At 42.4% G+C, this 14,880-nt stretch overlaps 1 protein-coding gene across 6 annotated transcripts in view; it reads right to left on the bottom strand.

Moving 5' to 3' along the window:
* Window positions 1-14,880, bottom strand: part of AUTS2 (activator of transcription and developmental regulator AUTS2) — a 767,857-nt gene that overhangs the window by 453,026 nt on the left and 299,951 nt on the right. The window lies entirely within an intron of this gene.

Here is a 14,880-nt window from a genome sequence, read left to right as displayed (position 1 = left end):
GGCAAGAGAAATACAAATTCAATATCCCAGTAATGATGGCATATGATGTCTCAGTGTGTGATGGGAAGGCATGTCATTCTTTTGGAAAAAGACCAACCGCATGGAACAGCAAATGAACAATAGGTGAAAGTCATAGATATGTGAGCCTGGAGAAGTGGGAAGTGCTGTTTTCATGTACCAGGTCTATAAATCACTGTCCTCCTGTCCCAGACACACACTAGCAGAACCACAGCTCAAAACTTCCTGTGAAGGGAAGAGCAACGTGGATTACCTGGATACAACGTTCACTTCTGCACGCTAATTACGGGGCTAAAATGCCAGCAGAAACATTTATGGTGAAGGAAGTGGACACCTCTTCATTCCTGCCTGGGAAGATGCTTTCTCATACTTCCCATGCTTTACCGAGTGCGTAACCATCCAGGAAGGTGAACTGCAGTGTCAGCTTTGTCAGTGTGTCCATCACTGTTCCTTTCTAAAGGATTTGAATACTTTCAAAAGGGAATTGAAAAATACAACTCAGAGTTTTAACTTGCAGGATCATTGGCTGGGAGCAACTTTTTTCTTTTATGGGCCAATCTTTATTATTAATTTAGTCTAGCAGCTGACTTCCTTCTTTCATTTGTAAGGGTGGGAAAAACGAAAAAGATCAACTGATTTTGAGTGCAGGAGCCTGGCCACAATAACCATACAGCCAGACTTTACCTCTGAATTGAGGCTAATTGTCCTTTTTTTTAAACTCTTTGATGCAACTGTTGTTGTGTGAGCTCCAGGTTGGAGGGCAGCTTGCAGGAGGATCACTCCTGCTGTAATTCTTCCTGCGTACACAAGGAGGACCATTAAATGTGCTGTGCTAGTCTTCACTTTAAATGTCTTTCAAGTCCATGTTTACCTAAGATAGCATTATTTGAACATATATATTTGTGATCCAATTCACCTGAAGCACTGATCAGTCCTACAGGAATAAGACAAGGACGTCCCATATGGTGGCAAGGTAGAAAATCTCCTCCAATGCAAACCACCTATGACCTCCGCGATAATAAATTCTTCTACAAATGACTGGGCAAAGTCCCGGAGACTGTGTGCAGTGAAGATAAACAGCCTTCTTTGTCCTCCAGGCCAGAAGTGGCCATTGTATAGAGCTTGCCCAAAGGATTAGCGCTGCCATTATTATTTGTGTTCTATGAGCTATTTCAGGAGCTAATTGACCCCAGCACAAAAGCGGGGTGAGAAAGGCTTTTGTATCTAATAGAATGAGCAATACAGAAAAGGGTAAGGTTCTTTGAGCAATTGGGCCACAGTATACAGACACTGACTCAGTTTTAGCTGACAGCATCAAGCAGGGCAATCTAATCTCCCCAGTTAGCACTAAATCAGCCTAGTATAAATGAGCCCCTGACAGAACATGGAGAAATGGGACTTGCTAAAAGGATAACTGAGGATAACTGCCTTGTGAAGCATAAATATTGAAGATGCTCAGAATCTTTCATTCCTCGAGCAAAGCACGCCTAGCAAGAGCTGCACAGGCAGAGCCATCTGATACTGGAATCTCTGCTCCAGTTTTGAGGGTACAGTGGTAAATGTCAGTATGCACATAAAGTATTCTAAAATTATATGTACATATTCCCTCTCTCCCTCCCTTCCTCCCTCCCTCTCTCAAGTACTTTATGGTGGGGGAAGATATTGACACTGAGAAACTCTGACAGGACGCCCTTAGCCATTAAAAGGTTTGCTGTAACAACAATAACAAAATGTGAAGCTATTTTTCTCCAGGATGATGGACATTTGAGAAGGAGGATGTACTCAGGCTGTAGTATAAGATCATCTGAAAGTAAACTACTCATCTCCAAAGTCACTTGTGAAGAACAATATGTTTAAGGGGAAAAAGTGAAGCTGAACTTAGAACTGAACATATTATTTTTGGCATGTAGTCATCACTCAGCAAAGCCGGTCCTATCTCAACATCAGAACAAAACAGATATAAAAGATACAGTGAAAAAATTAACTCATGCTGACCTTTTTTAAGCCACTGAAAAGCTGCCACAATATAATTCATTCCAAATTTTGCACTAAATATGGTGCAAAAAAGAATGCAGCCTTGTAAATATGCAAACAGAAGGGAAATAATCATATTCATCATTTATTTATTGAACCTACATGGACTCCTCGTTGCACTACCTGAGGCTATCACAAACATAAAGGAATTAAACAGCATAGAATCCTGGTAAGGAAAAGCAGCAGAATTTATAGGTGCTTCACAAATGGGGTAATGAGGCAGAGAGAAGAGAAGGTCTCTGTGGGCAGGCTGAGCCTAAACCAGATACAAAGTCAAATCAGCATCTCCTGAACTGATGGACTGTCTGTGCACGATTATTATTCCCTTCACACGCTCCACCAGAGTTTTAGCCCCCATGCCAAGAAGGAGCTCCCTTCCAAACCCTATCCCAGTCTTTCCAGGCAGCGAAAGGCTTTTAAGCCCTTTTTTGCAATTCTTATGGCATCGCCCTGTGAACCAGTGACAAGGCCACATAAGAATGTGCACGTAAAGGACATGGCAGCCCCAGCAGCTCCCACAACAGGGTGCACTTCACTGTCAGCTGTGGAACGCTTCCCACTTCATTCTGAAAGACCTTGACCTCAAGACACCCTACCTGGGGATTTCAGCCGTTTCCTTGGGGAGACACAGTCATCTCTCCAAGGTATTGGGCCACAATTCAGACCCAGCAAATGGATGTTCTGACTATACCCAATGCTCACAAGTGCCATATGCACTAGAGGTCTTGCACCTTTGAGCACCGAATCATAGAATCACCAGGTTAGAAAAGACCCACTGGATCATCGAGTCCAACCATTCCTATCAAACACTAAACCATGTCCCTCAGCTCCTCGTGCACCCATCCCTTAAACCCCTCCAGGGAAGGTGACTCAACCACCTCCCTGGGCAGCCTCTGCCAGTGCCCAATGACCCTTTTGGTGAAAATCTTTTTCCTAATGTTCAGCCTGAACCTCCCCTGGTGGAGCTTGAGGCCATTCCCCCTCATCCTGTCCCCTGTCACCAGGCAGAAGAGCCCAGCTCCCTCTTCTCCACAATCTCCTTTCAGGTAGTTGTAGAGAGCAATGAGGTCTCCCCTCAGCCTCCTCTTCTCATGAATTCACAAAACTGGCCAGTACTTTGAAAGCCACCTCACCACCTGTCCTACACATGAAGCCCACAGCAACCACCACACCACCCCAAAAGCTAGTTTGTACCCATAACTATTTTTTTATCATCTTTTACAAAACAGTTGTTTCTGAGTGAAAGCGATCTAAAAGATGCTAATGTGATTGGTGTGCATGCCTGCCTTAGCATGCACTAGCTACGCTGACTTTAATGTCCTCCATTCCCTAGGACAAAGGGTACTGGCAGATGGAAAGAGTTACAGGCAGTTATTGTTCCTGGGTCTCTTCAAACAATGCAAACCTACTTAGTGGAGGTACTTTTTTTAAGCACACTTATTTCCATGAATTAGCCTGGAAACTAAGAAGCTTTCTGCTTTCAGCAAAGTTAGTTTCCATTTCAAAGTTTAGTTAAACCAACTGAACTTAATCAAAACACGTAATTTCACATTTTCACATATGGGTACACTTATAAGCAGACAGATCAACGAAATAAAATACATACAATTGTAATGATGCGAAAGGATTCTTTGTGATCTCATTTTAGTCAAATAGGTGACAAAAAGGAAGAGGAAAGTAGGAGTCAGGGCTAGAAAACGCACTCTAACCTCACCATTGATGCTGTGGTCCTTGCAGGAGACATTTTACAAGCTCACGATGCCCAAGCCATGTGAACTGTAAAGATTTATGTAGATTCACAAAGAACCAGGTCTAACTCCTCTATAGGCATTAGATGATAATGTCAAAATCAGGGGAGACTCCTCCAGAGCACTGACCTGCGTAAGTACCTCAGACTTTCAGAAGGATAAGAGAAAGAACCAAAATTGGATATACCTGAAACTGGATAGGAACCAATGACACAATCGTTTAAAACAAAAAATGTCTTGGATTCACTGTTAATTCAGCACATTCATAAAAACCGAGGCTTTTCTGTTTTGCGTACCCTTCTATAATCAAAACCTTGACTTTTAAAACAGTAACACAGACATGAGCACGGGTCTTCTGTTAAATTAAACTTTTCACAACTGTAGCAGAAAGCACTGGGATACCATGTTTGCATTGATGTGTCTTTCTACACACCCCAAACAACTGAACCACCAATTACAGCCCTATTTTAAACAAAGAAATAAACAATGCTCAAGACCATTTTTTCCTCCCAACAGCAACATTATGAATTTTAAGCAGAGTTCATAATGGCAGAAATACTCAGCATTGTAACTCACCGAACCTCCCCTCCTTGAAGTTTCATCTAGAAAATAAGCTACAACCATATAGCAATACAAATAGTACAGACGGGATTTTCAATAGGAATGAAGTTGCTTGTAGTTATGCTTCTGAATTGATCAAGTACTTTTAAACATCGCATCATAAAAAGTGATAAAATAATCAGTGAAGAGAGTGAAGCGATTAAAAAAAAAAATCAATAGAAGACTAAGCATCTACTCCCGAGTTATTTATGGATGCTCTATACATAATTTCCATGCTGGAATTCACAGCTTAGGGAACAAAACAGCTTTGAACTCAAAACTTGTTCAGAAAAGTTACTGGTCTAACATTCCCCAAAGAAGTAGATCTGTCAGTGAAAAGAGCCAACTGCTACTGCTCCCTCTGTGCTAAGCGAGGAGCTGAGCTGTGCTGCACCACTGATATTAACAGCCCTTGGCTTGAAAGGTCTCCCTGGAAGCTGCAAAGGACCTTGATCATTTTAGGTTGCAAATGTTGTAAGAACTTTGGGAAAAGCCTCTGGAGTCATTGTTGTGGTGTGCAGGCTGCCCCACCGTAAGCACCTCTACATCCCCTTCTCATAGGGTGACTGGTTTCTGAGACGCTCAAGACCTTAACGGCAGGTTATACAAGGTTACTTCAGCATTTTCCAACCTCCTTCCAGCTGTCTTAAGTCTACAGGATAAGGTTCTCTTGGCCCAAAGGAAGGTGAGTTCCTACAGACTTTTAATCACGGTCTGTACAACGCGCAGCTTTGCTGCATTACTGAGTGCTCGCCGCATGCCTCTAAAATCAAAGGTATAAATGCACACTACACGGAATGGCTTACATTAGTGCCATTAATTCCTACTTTCAGCATAATCCTTCATCTGGGAGTTATTCCAAAACATAGGAGTTAATGACACTAATATAAACCATCCCAATGTAGCATGTGTTTCTTTAGCTATTATTCCCATGACTAAATGCCTTTTTAATGCACTTTTATTTACCATGATGGAAATAGTTTTTCCTGCTTTACTCAATCAGAAGCCTGGGTCTGTCACATTAACCCTTTTCTGGGCAAAGCTCTATAGACATATTTCTCATTACAACTCCAAAATTAAAACCTTATGCTGACATTCCAGCAGTGAACTACAGCCCTTTCAAGTGCTGCAAGTCCTAGAGCAAGCCCTGCAAAGAAGGGATGTAATTGCCTGAGTGGGTTAAGGAATCTCCCAGTGACACGGCACACAACACTCAGCCAGCCTGGGAAATGAAAGCCTGGGACTTAACTGCTTTGGGAATCAAGGAGGAAAACCGAGCAGCAGAGAGGCTTTGTCCTTCTGGTGCAGAACAGCTTTCGGTTATATTCCCTGATGGCACTTTTAACCAACTGGCGAGGGGCAGGGAATGAAGTGCCTTCAGATTTTCTCAGAGGTGTGAAATCTGGGCAGAGGGGGGAAACGGATTAGAGGGATGGAGAAAAATCCTGCTACTTCCCATAGAAGGCATGGAGAAATTCCTGATGAAAAACCCTCTTTCATTAAAGGACATGGTCAAGAAGGAAAAAAGTCTTTAAAAGGAGTAATGAAAATAAAGCAAAATATACATTGTTTTGACTCCCTTCTGCTTTCCTCACCTCCCCAGCCCCTTGAAGCACAGCCAATCCTGTATTGGGCCTTTTAAGCATGTTATAACTTTAATCTGCTCTCCTCTCCCTCCCAGTCTGTAATTCCCTTACAGTCTGGCATTTACAAGAATTAAATACCTGCATCCACAGTAAAGGAGATTACGTGCCCATAGGCATCCCTTTGCTCTGCACTTTAGCCAAAACCCATGACTCCCTCTTGACCTACCCAGAGGAGAAGGCAATTTGATCTCCTCTGCCTTGGAAAAAGGAACTTCCAGCACGTGTAATTCACATCCTCATGAGTTCATGGATGCCAAGGTGCAGTGGGTCTTCAGCACACACGTGTACCTGCACACCTCAGCTGCCTGAATTCACCACCTTCTGCCTTTTCTCTTCCATTTGGAAGGTAAAGCAACACCTGAAGAAAGGCAGCTGTAAACACACATACTAGAACCTGAATCTTCATCTGTTTGGTATGCTTATTAACTTTTTTTAACCCTGCTGTATTCTCATAATTTTACATCCTCCTTCACTGCTGTTGAGCACAGGGCAGCTGAGGAAGAGCAGGAACGAGAGGAAGGATTGGAAGGAAGGATGAAAAGCAAGCCAAACACAATTTGCCTCTGAACACTACAGTAAGAAAACAAATTTAAACATGCTGAAATTTCCCATTCTCCCTCCCAATTTACCAAATGGTGCTCAACAAGCAATCGGCAATCTCTTTGTAAAGCCTTTTAAGGAAAAAATATAGAACTATCATCAAACTATGCCTGGTGTTTTACTAAAATGCATGCAGGAAGGAAATATCTTTACGCAGTGACACTGCATTAACCTAGCAATTCAGTGGACAGGATTTCTACCAAGTTATCTAGTATATAAATACACGGCATATGAGCAGCATAAACATGGGACAGCTGCCAGAATAAAATCCTGTTTTGTAAAACTGAGACTCTATATGAGCTTTTCAAAGAGACATCAATAATACAGGGCACCAGCTGCCGCCACAAGTCAACAGACCTGGGCCTAATAGATGGATTTCAATAAATTTAGGCTAAACCCTTACTGCAGAAGATGTCTATTGATACCTTCTGCTAAGACTTCAAAAAGCACAAAAGTGTCTTGAGGCTCTGCGTTTTTATTATTGGAGAGATCTATTTCAAAAATTTCTCTATTAAGTAAATTCCTGCATCTGATTAGTTTCTTACAGCAAAGATCATTTTCCGTAAGAGGCTGAGCCTGAGATTTTTGTGGGGAAGAAGCATATTAAGAAGAAGTAAGTTTTTAATTTAAATAGAAAATGTTTTGAATATTAACTGGTTGATCTGAAGGTTCAACGATGAGTGCCGCAGGCAAAGAGCTTGTTCTTTGGCACGGACGCCCCTTAGGGGAGAGGGAACTCGGAGGGAGGGCAAGAATGCAAACCTCTAAACATCACAGATCTGTCATCGCAACCACCAGAAAATCAGTTATCATCAGTACAATTTTAATTTTGGCAGCAAGATAATAAAGCCACAGGAAGGGTGAACATAGTGGATTCCGACAGAAAATGGGAGAAAGAATAAGATGTGAAAGTAAATCTAATTCTTCTAGTAAACTATGCTTCACTACACAAGTTAATGATAAAAACATGCATTTCTACTAAAGTGGTTTTCTCTTACCCATTATAAGTTATCATGGAACCTACTTAAAAAAAACCAACCCCAAACATTGGTAAGAAGATCACATTATGAACACTCACACGCATTCAGCTTCAATAACCACACCCCTACTCCCCACCCTCCAGATTTATCCTGGACACTGGAGCTTCAAGGTCTGTTCTTTACTCAAGGTAAGACTGACAGAGGTGAAAGGCAGCAATTCTTCAGCTGTGGTGCTTGGCCTTCGCTGGCAACCCTCTGTATGAGGCAGAAGCACAAGTGCAAAGAGTCATAATAAAAGCCAGCTTTGAATTATTCTAGCACAAGATATTATCTCTCCTTACAACCCTTGCCTCGTTATATCCTTGGACCACTGCAGTGCAAACAACTTAAACACTTGAGTTATGCGTTTGAGCAGTCAGCTGATGTGCCTTTACCTACAATGAGCAAAGAGACACAACCGATTCCCAGAGCTGCCAGTACGGAAGAGAGTGAAGACATAAGACAGCCCGCAAGTATCCAGGCCTTAATTTTTATTATTATTAATTTTTTTTTTTTTTTTGACCATGAAAGTAGGATGAAGGATTTAAAACTACCAGGAAGCAATGGTTTATTTAACCTTGGGCAGTGTAGCAATGCTGGGACACTGGGGTTCTAAGCAGGCAGGCAGAGACAACTCCCTCTTTTTGTGTGTGCGAAATGAATTTCTGACTCCTTTTGACCACCAGTCAGATTGCTCAAGCTCTTTTCCTGTTGCAGTTTGAGAATTTGCAGTGCTTCCTTTCCAAAAACTATATGGGAGTAATATAAATGGTGACATTTCTTAGGAAGGACATCACAACCTGGAAGCAAAAGTCTCATTAACTTCTAGTGGGGACATGTGCTCACAAGCTTCTGTGGGACACTGTGCATTTAATCCACAAAGAACTTCATGGGGCTACAGGGTGAATCACCCATCTTAGAATCCTGAGACCACAGTTTCGGACTCTTCAGAAAGAGCAATCTGAAGAAGAATAAATTTAAAGGCTTAATCCATAGCCATGCAAGGATTCTTGGGTCTTTTTAAGGGGCCAATACATTAGAATCAAGTTTGTATTTGCTTGCTAACAACCAAGAGTTGTTTGCAAAAGTAAAGAAAGAAGCTGCTTGCTTGGTAGAACACCAGGAGCTATGGATAAGAAATACCCTTTAGGTTGTACACACAAACTGAGCATTTTCCTCAGAGGGGGCACTTTCAGCAACAACCTTGAGCACTTCACACTGCTGTTCTGTGAGTTCTTCACTGTTACATCAGGTCAGTATGGATCCCTAAAGTGACCGGTATATGGAGATTTAGAAGCCTGTTAGCACTTCAAACAATACACCCAGTCCTTGATCAAGCAGTACAGATTCACACTTGAAGAAGCAGATATCTTGGATCTATTATCTTCCCAGGTACAATTCCACCCAGGGGACTGCTACCTACATAGCCATGTGCCTTCCAATCCTTCTTATTACCTATCCTCTCTCCTCATATCTTCTTCAAAGTCACTCGTGACTTGGAAGTGGAGTACAGTAGACTTGGATGACACAGTATGTAAATTGATCCCTTTTCTGGTTTGGGTTTGTTTCTGTTGTTTCTCTGTGGCGGCACTCACAATGTGATGTCTCATTTCCAGACACTCAAGCAAGCACAGCCACTGCTTCCAAGGACCTCAGAATTAAAAGACAGACTGGTGGCTAGGTAATAAAAGAAAAAAAATTAGGAAAGAAAAACAACAGTGAGAGAAAGAAAACTGGTCATCATCTCCTCTCTATTGTCACTAACATCGCTTTATAGACAAGATAAAAAGCAGCCCACAAAAAGCCCTGCTATTCATTTTCGTTGGTACTGAGATCACAAGAAACCTGTTGGGTTTGGTTTTTTTTCCTAAAAAGGCAGACAGTAACCTTAAAAAAATAATAAGAAGAAGAAGGTGGGATTGCTTTAGGCTTCTCAAGGATTTCCTGCAGGAAGCAGGTTGGACAATGACAGAGATAACAACATGTGCTTTTTAAAATGTAATGTTTTTGTGGATGCTGATACTTCACACACCACTCAGCCTAAAAATAGACAACTAAAAAACTAAACTTAAAAAAAAAAATAACCAAAAACTCCTGCAGTCTTTTCTCTTGCAAACAGAAAGTGCACAGTCTATCTTTCTTAAGTGCAATATACTCCACTATCAATTTGTGCCCTGGACCATTTTTCCTGAAAGCAATATTCCCAGCCATAATACAGTGTTTATTTAGCTCTACAATTGCATTACGAGTGTTTCAGAGTTTAAAACAAAATGAAGACAAATCAAGAGACCTTGGTAAAAGAGGAAAAAAGCATATTACATCAGATTCAGGAAGGCTACACGAGAGGGCAGAAGCGCAAGGGACCAGGCTTTGTATCCAAAGAGGAAAGACACAGAATCATAGAATAATTAGGGTTGGAAGGGACCTTAAAGATCATCTAGTTCTAATTCCCCTGCCATGGGCAGGGACATCCCACTGGATCAGGTTACCCATGTGAAAGGACAAAAGGCTGACCCAAGATGTGCAGGCACAGGCTGAAGCATCTGTTACTACAAAAACGCATGGACTTCTTGCTCTCCCTATGGTAAATCTGCTTTTCCAAGAACTCTACCTGTTTGCAGATGAGAGATCCTGCTGTTTGCATCTGACACATGAGAGAAGTGGAGCTGCATCTTTTCTATCAGGAGCACAGCGAAAGGTTTAATGCCAAGTAGGGGAACGGCCATGTAACTCACACAGGTGTTTGCTTGATCAAAGCTTCACTCACCAAAGAGCCAATCCCATTTTAAACATGGGAAAAACTGATGCTCATAAAGCAAATTAGAATCAGATTGAGAGTTTAGAGCTAATTCTCTAGATCTTGGAGTTTCGTGGATAAATTCTGCAGCCATACAGTGCTCTAGGTTGATTGTTTAAGAGGCTACAAATCTCATTGTTTGAATATTCACCACTGGTTAGCAGAATTTATACTTCCTTTCAAAAGCAAGTTTAAGTGCAGTGAACAATTTGAAATAAGAACAGCATAGACAAGCTGTTTTCTTACACCACCAAAACTGAGTTTCACCCAGGAATGCTTCAACAGAAATTACCAACAATGCTAATAATAATCCAGAGCTGCTGTGCATAAACTGTCTAGAGCCCAAAATAAACCAAAGGCATGCTGAAACTGTTAAGCTATAGCAAGTTTACTGGTTCTGCATTGCATGCCTTGCTACACAATTTCATTTGTTGAATAGACTCATGCTAACTTCTGCTTTTAATTTAAGTACGACCTAATACTCCTTATTAGGTTTTAAGAGTGACTTCTAATTATGGCCACTATCTTAAGCTCATTTTGCATATGCAAAAGAAGTCTTTCATGAAGTTTGCTTATAGGTCTTTATAGGTTTCAATCCATTGATATTGAAAGGATTACAATAGTAGCTTTGCTCCTCCACAAAACAAACCTGCATGTAATTAAAGAAAACCTACTTCACTTCTGTGTAAGGTGGCTACACCAGGCATTGGATACATCACTGTCAGTAGAGAGCAGTAATTGATAGAGCTACTAAAAAATAGCATTTGGCACAGGAAAATGAAGCCCTGAAATGCAATCAGTTATTAATGACATTATCCACAAGAACGCCAACTATGATGATGCTCTCTCTAATATAAGCACCCCCGTTCTCATACGATACATATTCTTTTACAAATGCAAATGAGAGCTCCATGGAAACCTGGAAAGCTACCTTCTAGACTTTGAGTCTTCATTTCTATTTATCAACAGCAACTTGAAGCAGAAAGCCTCTCATTTGCTAACTCCCCTGTTTTAACACATATATTCCCTTCTAACTCTTGTACCACTGCTGCCTTTCAAAATGATCAAAACACACAGGAAACCGGTCTAGGACAACTATCTGCATGACAACTCTCCACAGGGAGCTGTTAACCCTAAGCCTAACCCTGCCTTTCCCTTGAGTAGAGCTCTCCCCGTGGAGAGGTGGCCGTGTAGAGTTGTCCTATGGAGAGCTGTCCACTGGCGAGTTATTCCTTTCCACAGAAAACATCTGGCATCTCAGCTCAGAAAGTTTGCTATCACTTTGGAAGACTACATACTTTATCCTACCCACGTGTACACCACAAGATGCCCTCCTGTCCTCCTCAACCATGATCCACTGGGATTTTCAAAGATTCGACCCATCTCATCAGATAAAGTCCATTTCAACACCGATACGCAACCAGGACTGTTGCATATCCTTGCGGCAGCACACTGTGCATCCCCCATATCATCTCTTGAAAGTATCAGTTGCCCAACGCGAGGCTCACATCTCTGTTGCTCTCTTGAAAATGTATCAAGTGATCTAAATGACTGCGCTTGCTTGGCACGGGGTACCAGCTCTCCAGAGCCCCACCGGTGCCTGCACGCTTGTCTCCGGCCAGCTGGCATGCTGCTCCGAGTGCGCCTGCCCCAAAACACATGAGTGCTAGCAGCAAAACAAAGGCAGTGGCTGGAAAAAGAGGCACACAAATGAGCTTCACAGTGTGTGCACATGCAGAGCTTGCCTTCAGCAAAGCGGCTCCCAGCCAAGCTGCCCGCCGGGCAGGGGAGCACAGGGAGCAGAGCAGACGCCGGTGGGGCAGCAGGAGCAGTTGTACGACGGCAGCGACCGTGCCAGGAAATTCTGTCCACACTGACACCATGCAAGTGAGCACCAGCAAGGCTTGCTTGAAGCGTATCTAAGCCAAACAGCAGTGCGAAAGTCTGGAAGCCTATCTGGGCATTTTATATATGTAGACATTAGGCATGATGAAAGCGTGGTGGAAGGACAACGCAGGTGAAAACGTGCCACATTTTGCAAGTGTGGACATGGCTTAAACTTGTATTGGCCAGGAAAAAACAAACTGTCACCTTTCTAATAAGCGCTACTCACACAACACCCTTTTGTAAAATGAGCTGGCCAGACATTTATCCCAGCCAGGGCAGAGATGACTTTATTTTTGATGGAAGCTGGCAGGAAGGAGGCTGGTTTGCTACGTGTCTGTAATGAAAGAAGAGAAACTAAGGTCCATCTTACAGGATCTCCTATAGTTTAACAGAAGGGGAACATCACACCATTCATTTGTAAGTCAGGACACAGACATACTTTCCCACACTATAGCTCGAGGTTCATAGATCATTTTTAGCTGAAAATTGTTTCCCAGAGCCTGGAAGATCTCAGAACTTCGAAGCAATTAAAATTCGCTCCATTTCCTTCACCTGTTCTGTCGTATTGTCCAAAAAATCTGTGCACAGTTTATTCAATGGGGCTTATGTGCCTTAAACATGGAAAGGAGCTGTACAAACAAACCCTTCTAAGGAAATCTATGGGGTTTAAAATACCGGACGACACTAAACTCTGGAAGAGAACAGTGATATCTGCAAAATCTTACACTTCAAAAGTAATTAAGACTGAGTAAATGAAAAATGCTCCAAGAGCGCAGAACTTCCAGCAGCCAGGCCTCCTTTTTGGCATGAATCCTCCCCTTTTTTCCCCGCCCTTCCATGTGAATATTGCACTTGGAGGCTTTGAGGGGCTGGAATGGGTTACAGACGAGGGGAGGGATGCTGTTATGGTTCACGTACCACGAGAGAAGTCCATGCTGGAGAGGCCGTGATGCCATGACATTGGCCACACTGGCCAACCCACCTCCCAGCCCAGCACGTACCCATCAATCCGCTTCCCCACCTCCACCGCAGTTTTGTGGATTGACTGATTATATTTATCACACTTGTAGTTCACAGGGCAATGGTTTAAATTTCATTCAATACACTCCATCTGGGAGCGCTTTTAAAACACACCCACAAGCACATTTCTCCCTCTCACCCTGCACCCCCGCAGCGCTCAGCCATCTGTACCCGGGAAACAAATCCTAAAAAATTATTCTAAATTAAAAACTCATTTTAAAAGAAAAGTAGTATTAAACTGTTTTATAAACATAATAAACCACAGTAAGCCTCGGTTGCAATAAATATCCAACTCTTGCCTACAGCTATTAGAATCCACAAGCGCATTTTTAAGTTTGCTAGCAAACAGTATATTTATTCCCACCATGATTTGTCTTCTGTGGTTAAATGCTCTCTCATGTTTCTTTCATATGTTTACAGAGGTGGGGGGAGAGAAAAGAGAGAGAAAGCAGGCTGGTCTGAAATATGTTACAGATTCCTGTAAGCCATAATGGTTCTCTGAAGGACTGCCACTTCTCCACAACAGGCTCTGGCTCGGCCTCAGGACAACAATCTCAAACAGACATGTACTGTTCTCCACCCCGGCTTCGTTTATGATTGATGAAACTTAGTCAAATTAGTCATGGAAACAAATTAAAAGGGGAACAAAAGCAAATTGTAGCACAAAATGTGGATGGAAAGGCACCACAATGGGAATTTGTTGGCTCTCGCAGAGGTGCCTACATATAAAACCAGGGGAAAGGATGGAGGAAGTTAAGAAAGGAGCAAGAAGAGGTAGATCAGGGAAAGGAACTGAAGGCAGATGGAGCCACAGTAAGAAAATCAACATTAAATAATATGGTCATATGTGGGGGAGAGGTGGTTTAGCCGAGTGGCACTGAGATAGCATCCATGTGCTACTCCGTAACTCCAAAGAAATCACAGTGTTCACCCAGGGTTGAGCTGATAACTCAGCAGAAAGAGGTATCTTGTTGGGATGGACGCTGTTAGTGCCTTGGCCCAGTGATGTGGGGGCAAGGGCCAGTATCAGAGCCAAACCACCCTGCTGCCTTAAAGGGGGCTGCAGCAGCAGGCTAGAGATTAAAAGGATGTAAAACTATCTTACCCAGCGTGTTCACAGGGCACAGGCAGAAGGGGAGAGGCTTGCATTCTCCCCCAGCCACCAATTTAGTCACTTCCATTACGGCTCTGTAGATTTATGTCAAAGAATTCTGCATATGGCCATGCAATGATTGCAGAAAATAAGTACAGCTGATTTTTATCAGATGTTTTAGGCTCTGGTTTTATAAACAGATGGAACATGCTTCAGCTAAAGCCTTGAAAAAGTCCTGTTGACTTCAAAAGTTACATGCACATGTGTTGCTTTCGCAAGACCTCATATGGAAAACCTGTGCTACGCTGCTCGCTTACTTTGTGCCTCGTGAAATGATCAGATTTGTATTTTGTTTAATTATTACTAGCTGTCTTACCTAGACGTGATCTGACCAAAAGAAAGCTGGCCCACTTAAGGG

Source organism: Phaenicophaeus curvirostris, chromosome 21 (assembly GCF_032191515.1).
Source record: "Phaenicophaeus curvirostris isolate KB17595 chromosome 21, BPBGC_Pcur_1.0, whole genome shotgun sequence".
In the NCBI taxonomy this organism is placed as follows: Eukaryota; Metazoa; Chordata; class Aves; order Cuculiformes; family Cuculidae; genus Phaenicophaeus; species Phaenicophaeus curvirostris.
Note: the sequence above shows the minus strand (reverse complement) of the source record. Positions and strands in the feature narration are given on the sequence as shown.